The following is a 14,187-nucleotide window of genomic DNA, read 5'->3' on the forward strand; positions in this document are numbered from 1 at the left end:
CTCTCCTTGCTCCTCCAGGAAATCTTTGCTGGTTCCTTTTTCTACTCCCAAATGGTAATTTGTTAGTTCCCACTTATTATGCATACCCCCAACTCAACTCAAACCAAAAGAGCAACAGTTTTCCCCACATTCTTATGTGCCAGATTCTACAGTGGGCTTTTTCTCAAACAAGGGATGCCTGCACCCATTCAAGAGTGTGGGAAATGAGTACATCAGGCCCAACTCCTACTCGCATCCAGGGGCGGAGGAAGGGGGGTGCGGTGTCACCACTGAGGGGGGTGACAAAATGCTGGGCGGCACTCACCGCGGGGCCTGCAGCGCGCCTGAGCCACACGTCTCTCCTGGGAGTGACACGGTGGCTTGGGTGCCCGCAGGCTCCGCGCTGCCCAAACAGTCCTCCCATTGCCTCCCCCCAGCTGTAGGGCGGCTGAGTGGGAGGAGGCAGCCAGACTCCGGAGGCCCTGCGGAGCGTCCTGCCCAGGCTCACCCCGCCCCTAGGCGCAGGGCACGTGCGCCACCCCAGGTGCCCAACTGGCTTGCTCCGCCGGTGCTCCCATCAGCTCCAGCCAGTGTCCCCTGTGGTCAGGGATGAAGGGAGTTGTCATACAACATCTGGAGATGTTGTCATACAACATCTGGAGTATAGTTTTTGATTAAATAAATAAAAAGAAATATTATTAAAGCTCAATTTGTTTTAATGGATTTGGGGTAGGCTGGTAGAAAAAGTCATTCCAGTTATGAATATTTGCTTCGGTGTTTTTATCTTGCATTTGTCAGACAGCATTTTCTGTTTTGTTCTGTGACTACTACTGTGTTTTTATAATGTTTATTTGGATGATTGAAAATGGCTTGTTTTTAATGTAGGCTTGCTAGTCATCATGAGGACCAGAGGGAGCTATGTCTGATTATTGCATTTTAAAAAAGCAACAACACTGAAGAGCTTCAGAAAATTAAAAGATTTGTTAAAGTAGGAGGAGCAAGCTTGGAAAAAATGCTAACTCTGATAGATCCTCAGAGAGTCACATCCTGAACTCAAGAATCATTCAGATTCATCTGCTCTTGTCTCAAAGAATAAGCTTCTCTTCCAGTTCCATGACAGAGGTGTCAAACAGGCCAGCCATGATTTTACTTTGGCTCCACCTGCTTAAGAGCAAATTCTCGCTTCTCCAAGACAGGATGAAGCCACACCACAGGTAGCTGGCTAAGCCTATAGGTAATGATAATCAGACAGCAAAGACTGCAAAACATGGGGAGAGTTGTGTCTGCCATATAGGCAAATACAACCAATTTTGTTCCAAAGTCAGAAGTTTCCCTTTCATCAAAAGGAGGAATGGTGGGAGGCCCCCCCCCCGCCCCACTCTCGAGGACCTGCTCCACAACTCCAATTTATAAAGATTATAATTCAAGTTAACGAGATCTTCTTGCAATTAGAGGTCAAGAGATATGTAAAAGTCAGTGCTTTATATGATTCAGCCACATGGTGGAGCAATACACAAAGATTAAAGAAGCCATGATAGCCAGCTCTGAAAAGCTGGGATGGTTTGTGTCTTCAAAGGCATGGCCGTGTGGCTTGAAGTTCATGACTTGTAACACCTCACAGTCATCATCATCATCTAATAATAATAATTTATGATTTATACCCAGCCACTCTGGGTGGCTTCCAACAAAATATTGAAATAAAATAGTCTGTCAAACATTAAAAGCTTCCCAGAACAGGGCTGCCTTCAGATGTCTTCTAAATGTCAGGTAGCTGTTTATCTCTTTGACATCTGGTGGGAGGGGGTTCCACAGGGCAGGCACCACTACCCTGTAACTTGGCTTCTCGCAGGGAGGGAACCGCCAAAAGGCCCTCAGCGCTGGACCTCAGTGTCCAGGCAGAACGATGGGGGCGGAGGCGCTCCTTCAGGTATACTGGGCCGAGGCTGTTTAGGGCTTTAAAGGTCAGCACCAACACTTTGAATTGTGCCCAGAAACATACTGGGAGGTCTCAGGGGCCACTCCCAGTCACCAGTCCAGCTGCCGCATTCTGGATTAGTTGTAGTTTCTGCGTCACCTTCAAAGGTAAGCCCCACATAGAGCACATTGCAGTAGTCCAAGCAAGAGATAACTAGAGCATGCACCACTCCGGTGAGACAGTCTGTGGGCAGGTAGGGTCTCAGCCTGCGTACTAGATGAAGCTGGTCAACAGCTGCCCTGGACACAGAATTGACCTGCGCCTCCATGGACGCCATGAACTGAAAGGTCCCAGGGGCGTTACCCTGAGCCTCAGCCACAAGGAATGTGCAGCAGCAGAAAATGCTAACGCTGTTCTAGGTTGCATCTATGGAAGTCCAGGGTCCTGATGTAACAAAGTCAAAGTCCTACTCTCTCCTACCTTGGCCAGGCCACACCTGGAGTCCTGTGTCCAGTTCTGGGCACCATCATTTAAGAAGGGTGTTGACAAGCTGGAATGTGTGTAGAGGAGGGCAACCAAGACCATCAAGGGTCTGGAAACTAAGATGGAAGAGAAACACTTGAAGGAGCTGGGTAGGTTTAGCCTGGAAAAGAGGAAACTGAGAGGAGATCTGACAGCCATCTTCAAATATATTAGGGGCTGTCACATGGAAGAAGGAACAAGCTTGTTTTCTCCTGCTCTAGACGGTAGGACTCAGACCCATGGATTCAAGTTATAAGAAAGGAGATTCCAAGTAAACATTCATAAAAACTTTCTGACAGTAAGGGCTGTTTGGCATTGGAACAGATTCCCACGAGAGGTGGTGGACTCTCCTTCCTTGGAGGTCACTAAGCAGAGGTTGGATGGCCGTCTGCCATGGATGCTTTTGCTGAGATTCCTGCATCCCAGGGGGTTGGACTAGATGACCCTTGGTGTCCCTTCCAGCTATAAGTTTCTATGATTCTATGAAAATGATCTGGATTAATGACAGCCATCCACCAGTTTCATATGCAAAACTGCCTCCCACCCCACCCCCTTACTGATTAATATATATAAAAAATACATTGAAGTAGACAAATAATAACTTACAAAAAGGATCAATAAACGTGTCACCTTTATTATATAAACTGTTATCATAATCACATGTCAAAATTTATTTTGTGAATGAATTAAAATGGTTTCAATCAGTTTTTATTTTATTTTTTTAAAGATTTTTATTAAAGTTTCAAGAATTTTATAATAACAGAACAAAACAACACAATAATACAAACAAACAAAAATAAAAACAGGTATAATTTCAATCCCTTATTTTCTTATAACTTACTTCCCCGACTTCCTCATACCTCCCCTTTCTGTATTCCAATTTCTAATTTATTAATTCAGCAAATCCTTTCCCTTATTTTCCATTTAATTTTTAGTCTCTCTTTTTCTTTTTTACTTATCCATTGCAGCTGGAAACCACATACTTTCTAAACCAACGTCATTCTAACATTCATTACTTTTGCAGTATTTCTTAAGATAGTCCTTAAATTTCTTCCAATCTTCTTCCGCTGTCTCTCTCCCCTGGTCTCGGATTCTGCCAGTCATTTCTGCCAGTCCCATATAGTCAATCACCTTCATCTGCCATTCTTCCAAGGTGGGTAGATCTTGTGTCTTCCAATACTTTGCGATGAGTATTCTTGCTGCTGTTGTAGCATACATAAAGAATGTTCTATCCTTCTTTGGCACCAATTGGCCGACCATGCCCAGGAGAAAGGCCTCTGGTTTCTTCAAGAAGGTATATTTAAATACCTTTTTCAGTTCATTATATATCATTTCCCAGAAAGCCTTAATCTTTGGGCACGTCCACCAAAGGTGAAAGAATGTACCTTCATTTTCTTTACATTTCCAACATTTATTATCAGGCAAGTGGTAAATTTTTGCAAGCTTGACTGGGGTCATGTACCACCTGTAAATCATTTTCATAATATTTTCTCTTAGGGCATTACGTGCCGTAAATTTCATCCCGGTGGTCCACAACTTTTCCCAGTCAGCGAACATAATGTTATGACCAATGTCTTGTGCCCACTTAATCATGGCTGATTTCACAGTTTCATCCTGCGTATTCCATTTCAACAGCAAATTATACATTTTTTACAAATTTTTAGTATTGGATTCTAACAATTCTGTTTCCAATTTTGATTTTTCCACCTGGAAGCCAATTTTCCTGTCCATCTTATAAACCTCCATTATTTGATAATAATGAAGCCAGTCTCGCAAAACTAGTTTCTCAAAACTCTGCAATTTCAGTTTGTCCCCTTCTTGTTCCAAAATTTCCCAATATTTCGGCCATTTGGACTCCATATTAAGCTTTTTCACAGCCTTCGCCTCCATTGGCAACAACCACCTTGGGGTTTTATTTTCCAACAAATCTTTATATCTAATCCAGACATTATATAGTGCTTTCCTGACAATATGATTTTTAAAGGCTTTATGAGCTTTAACCTTGTCATACCACAAATATGCATGCCACCCAAAAGTATTGTTAAAACCTTCTAAGTCCAAAATGTCTGTGTTCTCAAGAAGCAGCCAATCTTTCAACCAGCAGAAAGCTGCCGATTCATAGTAAAGTTTCAAGTCTGGCAGGGCAAATCCATCCCTTTCCTTTGCATCAGTTATTCTGGGCTTCTTGCCCTGCCAGACAAATTTAGAAATATCTTTCTGCCATTTCTTGAAACAGTCCATCTTGTCCACAATTTGCAATGTTTGGAACAAAAACAACATTCTAGGCAATACATTCATCTTTATAACCACAATTCGACCAGACAAGGAAAGCTTCAAATTTGACCAAATTTCTAAATCTTTTTTCACTTCTGTCCAACATTTCTCATAGTTATCTTTAAATAAATTCACATTTTTTGCTGTCATATTAATCCCCAAATATTTCACTTTCTTAACCAGTTAAACTTGTCTCATTTTTCCATAACTGTTAAGTTTTTCTCTAATACCTTAGTTTTTGACTTATTCAATTTAAATCCTGCTACTTGACCAAACTCTTGAATTAATTCTAAGACCCTTTTAGTACTAGATTCAGGCTCTTGTAATGTAAGTACCAAATCATCTGCAAATGCTCTCAGTTTGTACTGTCTAGCTCCGACCTGTACCCCTTTAACTAGCTGATCCCTTCTAATCATGTTCAGCAAAAACTTCCAGGACTGATATAAAAAGTAATGGAGAGATTGGGCACCCCAACGTGTCCCTTTTTCTATCTTAAATTCTTCCGTAACCACATTACTTACGATTAGCTTTGCTTTTTGTTCAGAGTATATTGCACCTATACCGTTTTCAAACCCTTGGCCTACCCCCATCCCCCAGAGATTCTTCCTCATAAAACTCCCAAGAAATATTGTCAAAGGCTTTCTCCGCATCCACAAATATCAGAACTGCTTTAGTGTTTATGTTCACTTCTAGCTTTTCCAAAATGTTAATTATATTCCTTACGTTATCTGACAAATGCCCGCTTGATCTCTGTGAATCTCCTCCATCAAAACTTTTTTCAGTGTCTTAGCCAAAATGTTGGCAAAGATTTTGTAATCCACATTTAGTAAAGAAATAGGGCGGTAGTTCTTAAGTTGAGTCTTTTCAGTCTCTGTTTTTGGTATAAGTGTAATATAAGCCTCTTTCCACGATTCTGGCGCCCTTCTCCCCTCCAAAATTTCATTGCAGACTTCCTTCAAAGGTTGTAATAACCACTCCTTCAAAGCTTTATAGTATCTGGAAGTCAGCCCACCCGATCTCGGAGATTTACCCAATTGCATGTTCTGAATGGCACCTTCTATTTCCTGTTCAGTTATTTTCTGATTCAAAACTATTTTACTTTCATGTGAGATTTTTTTTAATCCATTTTTCTCGAGAAATTGTTCTATATCCAGATCTTTCTGTGGCCCTTGTGAATATAGTTGTTTAAAATATCTCTGGAAGCAGTTCCTAATCTCAATTGGGTTGTAAATGTTCTTTCCTTCCACTTCTAAGTTTGTAACCGTATTCAGTTTTTGTCTTTTCCTCATTTGCCAAGCCAACAATTTACCACATTTATCTGCTGATTCGAAAGTCTTTTGTCTCATTTGTTTAATTTTCCATTCTATTTCTTGATTCATCAATTCCATGTATTGTGTTTGATATAACTTAATTTCTCTCAGAATCTCATGAGACTTTGGTTTTGATCTTAATTTCCTTTCTCCTTCTTTTATCTTTTCCAGGATCTTATCTTTCTTCTCATTTTGGCTTCTCTTCTTTATTGCATTTTGTTGTATCAAGAATCCTCGCATAACGGCTTTACTTGCGTCCCAGATTACTCTTTTTTCAACATTGGTCTTCATGTTTATTTCAAAATAGTCTCTCAATGTTTCTTGGGCCTTTTTATACACTTCTTCATCTCTAAATAAGGTGTCATTCATCCTCCATCTGAAAGAGCCAGCTGTTATTTGCTTCATTTCCATCTTTACGGCACTATGGTCGGAGCAGGTTTTTGGGCAGATTTCTTTTATCTTTGGTGCCATTCCTCTAGTAACCCATATTTGGTCAATTCTAGTCCATGTTATTTTGGCTTCAGAAAAGAAGGTTCCCTCTCTCTCAAGAGGGTTTTTTGTTCTCCAAATGTCAACCAAATCCATATTGTCAGTCATTTCAAAGAAAGTTTTTGGTAGTCTTCCATCTTCAGTAACTACCTGTCTTTGTGGTTTGTCCATATTTGTAGATACTGCTCCATTCATATCTCCCATCAAAATTAAGTTGTAGTCCAAATAGTCCAACAAGATCTCATGCAACTTCTTAAAAAATTCAGATTTCCCCTCATTCGGTGCATAAATTCCTACAATCAAAAATTTCTCTCCTTGAACTTGAATTTCAATTGCCAAAAATCTTCCTTGGTCGTCTTTAAAAATTTATTTCGGCAACAATCTTTCCTTTGCATATATCACCACTCCTTTTTTTTTTTTTACTCTATCAGATTAAATGAATTCTTGTCCCAATCTTTTATTAATAAGTATTTTCCTATGTGACCTCATGACATGTGTCTCTTGTAAACAAATCAAGTCCAATTGTTCTTTCTTTAATATATGAAAAATGCTTTTTCTCTTCCGGGGTATGTTCAGACCATTACAATTCCAGCTTAGAAGTTGCAGAGCCATGATGAGATTATTTACTTTTCCCTCCTACTGCTCCAAGTGATCGTTCTTCTTCTGTCAGTGGTTGCAGTCCAAATGATAAGTTTGCTATGTCCAGTACAGTGGTGCCCCGCAAGACGAATGCCTCGCAAGACGAAAAACCCGCAAGACGAAAGGGTTTTTCGGTTTTTGCGACGCTTCGCTAGACGATTTTCCCTATGGGCTTGCATCGCAAGACGAAAGCCCATAGGGAAATCTCCGGGGACCTCTTTTAAATGCTGGCGGTGGGGAGCAAAGCCTTTCCCCCCCCTCCGGACTTCAGAAGAGGTCCAGGAAGGCCGGCAGGGGCGAAAGGCTTTGCTCCCCACCGCCAGCATTTTAAAAGCGGTCCGGGATAGCAGGGAAGCGCTTCCCGCTATCCCGGACGGCTTTTGAAGGCAGGCGGGGGGGAGCAAAGACTTTTGCCCCCCGCCAGCCTTCAGAAGAGGTCCAGGACCTCTTCCAAAGGCGGGCGGGGGGCAAAAGTCTTTGTCCCCCCTGCCTGCCTAACCGGGGGCTTTTAAATTGCCCCGGGACTGTCCGGGGCGATTTAAAAGCGCCCGGACGGCTTTTGAAGGCAGGCGGGGGGGAGCAAAGACTTTTGCCCCCCGCCAGCCTTCAGAAGAGGTCCAGGACCTCTTCCGAAGGCGGGCGGGGGGCAAAAGTCTTTGTCCCCCCTGCCTGCCTAACCGGGGGCTTTTAAATCGAAGGCGGGCGGGGGACAAAAGTCAGGCAGGGAAGGCAGGCAGGGGGGACAAAGACTTTTGTCCCCCGCCCGCCTTCGATTTAAAAGTCCCCGGTTAGGCAGGCAGGGGGGACAAAGACTTTTGCCCCCCGCCCGCCTTCGGAAGAGGTCCTGGACCTCTTTTGAAGGCGGGTGGGGGACAAAAGTCTTTGTCCCCCCTGCCTGCCTTTCCAGGAGAGCGGGAAGGCAGCGCTGCGTTTTCCGCTCTCCTGGGAAGGCAGGCGGGGGGAGCAAAGACTTTTGCCCCCCGCCAGCCTTCAGAAGAGGTCGGGGGACAGACTGTCCCCGGACCTGGTCTGAAGGCGGTTTCCATAGGAACGCATTAATTGATTTTTAATGCATTCCTATGGGAAACCGTGCTTCGCAAGACGAAAAACTCGCAAGACGAAAAGACTTGCAGAACGAATTAATTTCGTCTTGCGAGGCACCACTGTATTCTTTCTGATGTGATTGGTTCTTGTCCAGATTCCGCCTCTTTCTGAAGATCCTCTTCGTGATCTCTCAAGAACTTGTCTTTGTCATTCAGTTTTTACTAACCAACAATCATATGTAGAGCTTAGGGTACATTTAAACACAGCTGAGATCAATTCCCCAGATGTTCAGTGTCCAGGGGTTCAGTGCCTGGCACCCAGAAACTCATGGCAAAGGGGAGTCTGGCACCAAGTAACTCATAACATTTCACTTCCTTGCAACCTAAGGAAAGCTGTTGATTGGCAGAAGACACTGGGCAGAAACAGAAAGAAACAGGGGGAAGGGTCTAAGGGTGAAGTCCTGCTCCTGTCCATCATAATACTGGACAGATTATTACAGGAAGTTGAGAAGGGTCATTTTTTACTATTAATTAAGAAACAGCAGCCATAGTCTAGGCCAGGAGTGTTTTTCCTTGGTGACACCGCCATGTTGAAAAGTGTGTGTTTGCAAGGTGTTTCCTGTCCTGTCCAGAAATGCACCGTGCTGGATGAAGCCAGCTCTAGATCTGTAAAGGTACAGGTACCCCTGACCGTTAGGTCCAGTCACGGACGACTCTAGGGTTGCGCGCTCATCTCGCTCTATAGGCTGAGGGAGCTAGCATACAGCTTCCGGGTCATGTGGCCAGGATGACTAAGCCGCTTCTGGCAAAAGCAGAGCAGTGCACGGAAACACCGTTTACCTTCCCGCCAGAACGGCACCTACTGTATTTTTCGCTCTATAGGACGCACTGGACCATAAGAAGCACCGGACCATAGGAGAGGGAGAACGGGGGGGGGGGATTCTCCCCCTCTCTGCTCGGCATCCCTTCAGCTAAGCAGCAGGAGAAACGGAGCCCCTTCCATTTCTCCTCCCGCTTCGCTGAAGGGGTGCTGCGCAGAGAGGGAAAACTGTGCAGCGCCTCTCCAGCGAAGCGTAGCCTGGAGAGCAAGAGGGATCGGTGTGCACTGACCCCTCTCACTCTCCAGGCTTCAGGCGGCTATCCGCAAGCCTTCGGAGTGCAGCGGGAACTCCTGCTGCACTCCGAAAGCTTGCGGGTAGCTGCTTGAAGCCAACGGAGTGCAGCCTTTGAAGCCTCCGCAGGGCAGCTCTCTGCCTTGCTGTTCTGGCTTCGGGGACGGCCTTTGAAACCTCTGCCCGCTGCCCTGCGGAGGCTTTGCACAGCTAACTCCAAGCTAGAACAGTGATACGGAGCGCTGCGCAGCGCTCCTTCTCTCTGTTCTGGCTTTGGGCTTAGCTGCGCAGCCTACATTCACTCCATAGGGTGCACACACATTTCCCCTTAATTAACCAAATTTTAAATTTTTGTTGGGGGTACCCATGCTTCGAGGTCAGAAAGGGATCCAATCATCTCTTATTTCTGCTGCTTTGATCATTTCCCCTTAATTTTTGGAGGGGGAAAAGTGCATCCTATAGAGCGAAAAATACGGTATTTATCTACTTCCACTTTGTGCTTTTGAACTGCTAGGTTGGTAGGAGCTGGGACTGAGCAGTGGGAGCTCACCCCATCGTGGGGATTCAAACTGCTGACCTGATCAGCAAGCCCTAGGCTCTGTGGCCACCCATGTCCCTACAGAAAAAGCCTTCGCAGCCCAAATCCCCCTCCCAAACCTGGTATGTAAGGGCTTCCGGTTTTCCGCCCTCCGTTGTGGATGTGCTTCGCGGGTTCTCCGCGCCTAGCAGCTGTTAGAGGGAACTTTGGGGGGCAACGCGGAGGCTACACGACCCCCCAAAAGGCTCTGGGCGTGGCCCAGGGCTGACATTGTCCAGCAGCGTCAAAAAAGGAACCCTTCGAAGCCCACGCCTAACCAGGAGGTGAGTCTACAGAGAGTACCTAGACGCAAGGACACGAGCAATCCTCAGCAGCAAGCCTCAGAGTCCCAAACGGTAAGAACGGCAACAAAATCTCCAACTTTCTCAATCCCCTTAATTACTGGTCTAAGCTAACAAGGAGAGCTTGAGGAGAAGAGGGTCTGTGAGACTTATTTATACAAAGTGAACTGCTCAGAAACAGACCCAAAAGACTAGCACATAAAGAGTAAAGAACGGGAGATTTTATCTTAAATGTTTTGGAAATTTTTCTCATTATACATAACCATAAGCAAAGATTTCTCTAACAAGTACCAGTAAGAAAAGGAAGACAGATTCAAATTTCACTCTGCAATAGCCCATTAAAAGAAGCAGAATTCATGGACTTAACTTGTTTTTTACTTTGAAGTGGCGTGAGCCCAGCGAAAGAGACTGAGTTAAAAGACTTGGATTGTCAGCGCTGTTTGTGGTAAAAGAGTGGAAGTTACTGGAAAACAAAGGTAAAAGAGAAGGCAACCCTTTTAATATTGAACTTATATTAAACACTAACCTATAAAGATGGTAGGGACGCAGGTGGCGCTGTGGGTTAAAGCCTCAGCGCCTAGGACTTGCCGATTGAAAGGTCGGCGGTTCGAATCCCTGCGGCGGGGTGCGCTCCCGCTGCTCGGTCCCAGCGCCTGCCAACCTAGCAGTTCGAAAGCACCTCTGGGTGCAAGTAGATAAAGAGGGACCGCTTACCAGCGGGAAGGTAAACGGCGTTTCTGTGTGCGGCTCTGGCTCGCCAGAGCAGCGATGTCACGCTGGCCACGTGACCCGGAAGTGTCTCCGGACAGCGCTGGCCCCTGGCCCCTTAAGTGAGATGGGCGCACAACCCCAGAGTCTGTCAAGACTGGCCCGCACGGGCAGGGGTACCTTTACCTTTACTTTATAAAGATGGCAAAGATGGCATAGCGTGGTCTAGGAGAAACGGCTGGAATAATTGGAGAATCGGGAAGAGAAGAAAAGCGGCGAAAGGAGGCGCGGAACTGGACAAAAGAGGAGAGGGACTATAAAATTAAAGATGAGCATATTTAGTTTGAGGAGGTAGTTTGTGAGAAAGGAAATACGTTTTCTGGTGTAATGAAGAGACTTTCTTCATATAAAGTGTAAGTAGGATTCCTAATTCCTTCTGCATTCTGTTTCTTTTACTATCCCTCAAGATTCAGAAACATAAGGAACCATGTCATGGTTAGATTAGTTTATAAAGATTGGCTGCGTGAGCTGCTGGTCTCCTGCTGTCACGTGCCAAATATCCATCCCCTGGTCTGTGAGGAGGAGGAAGAGATATTGGAAGAGAAATGGGAGGATGAAGTGATGGTTATGAAGATCAGAAGGAATCTTTAGTGAAGGTGAAAACAATTTATGTAAGACCAAGCGACCAGGGGATGGATGCCACCGATGCCAACATAGATGGCGAGAGATGGTGATCTTTGTTCTTGAGGAACAGGGAGGCCAGAGAGAATCTGGATCACTGGGATGGGGGGAGGCAGCTCCCTGATTCAAGAAGAGTTCAGGGATGGGATGAGGAAGGGGGAATAACGCAAGCCACTTGGAGATCCTTGCAGGAAAGATGGGTCATCAATGTAACAATCAATGAAAAAATTAAGATTTTCCCCCTCTTCATTTCTCTTCCAGGCAGTGATAGCAGTGAGGCCAGCAGCTCCAGTACAGCTCTACCCCACTCCAAGACCCAGTTCTCCCTTCGCCCAAAACCCAAGTATCTAAATAAATTAATAGGGATGCGGGTGGCACTGTGGGTTAAACCACAGAGCCAAGGACTTGCCGATCAGAAGGTCGTGGTTCGAATCCCCACGACGGAGTGAACTCCCGTTGCTCGGTCCCTGCTCCTGCCAACCTAGCAGTTCGACGCTCATTTTCTTTTCCATGTGCCAAGACACTCCAATCTCCCTCCTGACATAAAATGCACTGCGCTTGTAACTGCATCTGCTCCTGTTCATTCATTGCTCTGCCTTTCAAGTGTATCACAATTTAGATCTTGAATTCCTTAACATGAAAACATGCATATTTTGTGATGTCAAAGTAACATGGCCATGTATATTGATAAACTTAGGTTAAATGAGGTAGATATTTTGGCTTCTTATGAATTATTGTTTTGCATTAAAATGGGAATTCTGACTCATGGCTCTAAGGAAACTTAATGCCAAAGCAAAACTTTACCAATACTGTACTCGGAACATATCCTTTTTTGGTAGATCAAAATGTATATCCAAATAAAGGATTTCTAACACTGTATTGCAGCATCTCAGGCAAAATTCTGCTTTCAGTTACTAAATTGTCAGGAGAGCCAGAATGTAAGTCAATATTTTAATTGTGGGTATCAGAATTCAGACAGTCGTTCGACATATTATGAAGATTAAGAACACCATCCTGTTATTTCTTTCCAGCTGAAAACAATTTCTCTTGGAGGCAGCTCACAAGCAAGACAGAGGGATTGACCAGAGTTGAGACAGCTTGATCTGCACAACCTCCTGTCCACCCTCCACGACCCAAAATCCTTGGCACGTGACTTCAGCCCTTGCCAAATGAAATAAATACTTTCATGACAAATTCGCACAAATCTTTTAGGAGCACAAGACTTTTTTCTCATACAGATGACAAGTTTCCTTGGCATACTGTTCGGATTTATTTGATGCCACATACTGCTGCCCCTAAAGATTAAACTCCAACAAACAACAACACTGGCGATGCTTCCAGTGTTGAGACATAAAAAATGAGAGACATTCCGGTTTCCAGCTACACCACAAATTCAGTGGTGGCTGCTCCTCGCTGCCCTCCGGAGGCAGCGAAGGGAAGGTTCAGGAAGGGGAAAGCCAGGATTTATGAGGCAAAAATCCTGGCAGTGTTCCCCAGTGGGTTCTGAGGAGCTCACTGCATCCCGCTGTGCCGCACAAGCCCGTGTCTGCCAACTTGAAATGCACAGCGGGTACGACCTGGGAGTGTGTCCCTGCCATGGAGGAGACTCCATCGCCGGCATCATTTGTGGTTGGCTCCTCCATAATTCAGACAATTGACATTAATCAAGAGGCGCTCCTAGACCAACATATGCTAATGCTGCAATAAGTCAGCTGCCTAAAGGACTGGGCTTGGTTCTTTGAAGGTATCTGAATGTTTTCTTTGAAGCTTCAGAACAGCCGGGAATGGAAGGGGGAGGACAAGGTGCTTTGTGCTTTCTTATGGTTTTCAAATGGTCTCCTTTCTTCTTGTCCTCCCCTGCAAAAGGAAAGAGACATGTGTAGCCGCTGCTGTGCTATTCTGTTTGTTACTTCAAAAAAGAGGGGGGAAGGCTTTTGAGTTATGCTCAACAAAGAATTTAACAAGGTTTTACTAAGATTCCCCCCCAAACCAAGGCTGAATGGACTTAAAATTATTCCTGGACTGGACTAGGAATGCTGATGGAGTAATGCAGTTGGGAATGAACTGCTGCCGAACAGATGTGGTAAAGAGGCTGAATTTGAGAGAAGATCTTACTTTCAACTGTGTGCCGAGGAAGAACTCCAGAGTGGAATTTTAATGGCACAGTTTGGATACACACTCTGTGAGTTATGGTGACAGCTGGTATGCGAGTCGGTAAATGGTGAAAGGAATGGAATGTGACCAGATAAACACTCCAAAGACTGAACAAAGGAAGATAGTAATTAACTCTCCCAGCACACCAGGTCTGGAACAACACGTGAAATAGAATATTTATTTATAAGATGTAACGGAGGTTCTGTTTGTAAGGTGAAAGAGGTGGCCAGCTGGAAGAATGGTTTAACAGCAAGTGAATGGTGTTACTTGGACTCTAAATACAAAATGATGTGGCAGTGTGAGGAAATTATGATCGTATGTTTGGAACAGGAGCAGGAAACCTGATTTTAAGAAACTGTATTAATAAAAATAATTTGGGGGGAGGGGAATGAGACATTCATTTTGGTTGTCAAACTAGGACAGCAGGCACCTGGAGAGGCACACAAAGTCTTTGTTTGGCTCCTTCCCCAAAGCTCTGGGTG

Source organism: Podarcis melisellensis (assembly GCF_964234715.1).
Source record: "Podarcis melisellensis genome assembly, chromosome: 6".
Lineage (NCBI taxonomy): Eukaryota > Metazoa > Chordata > Lepidosauria > Squamata > Lacertidae > Podarcis > Podarcis melisellensis.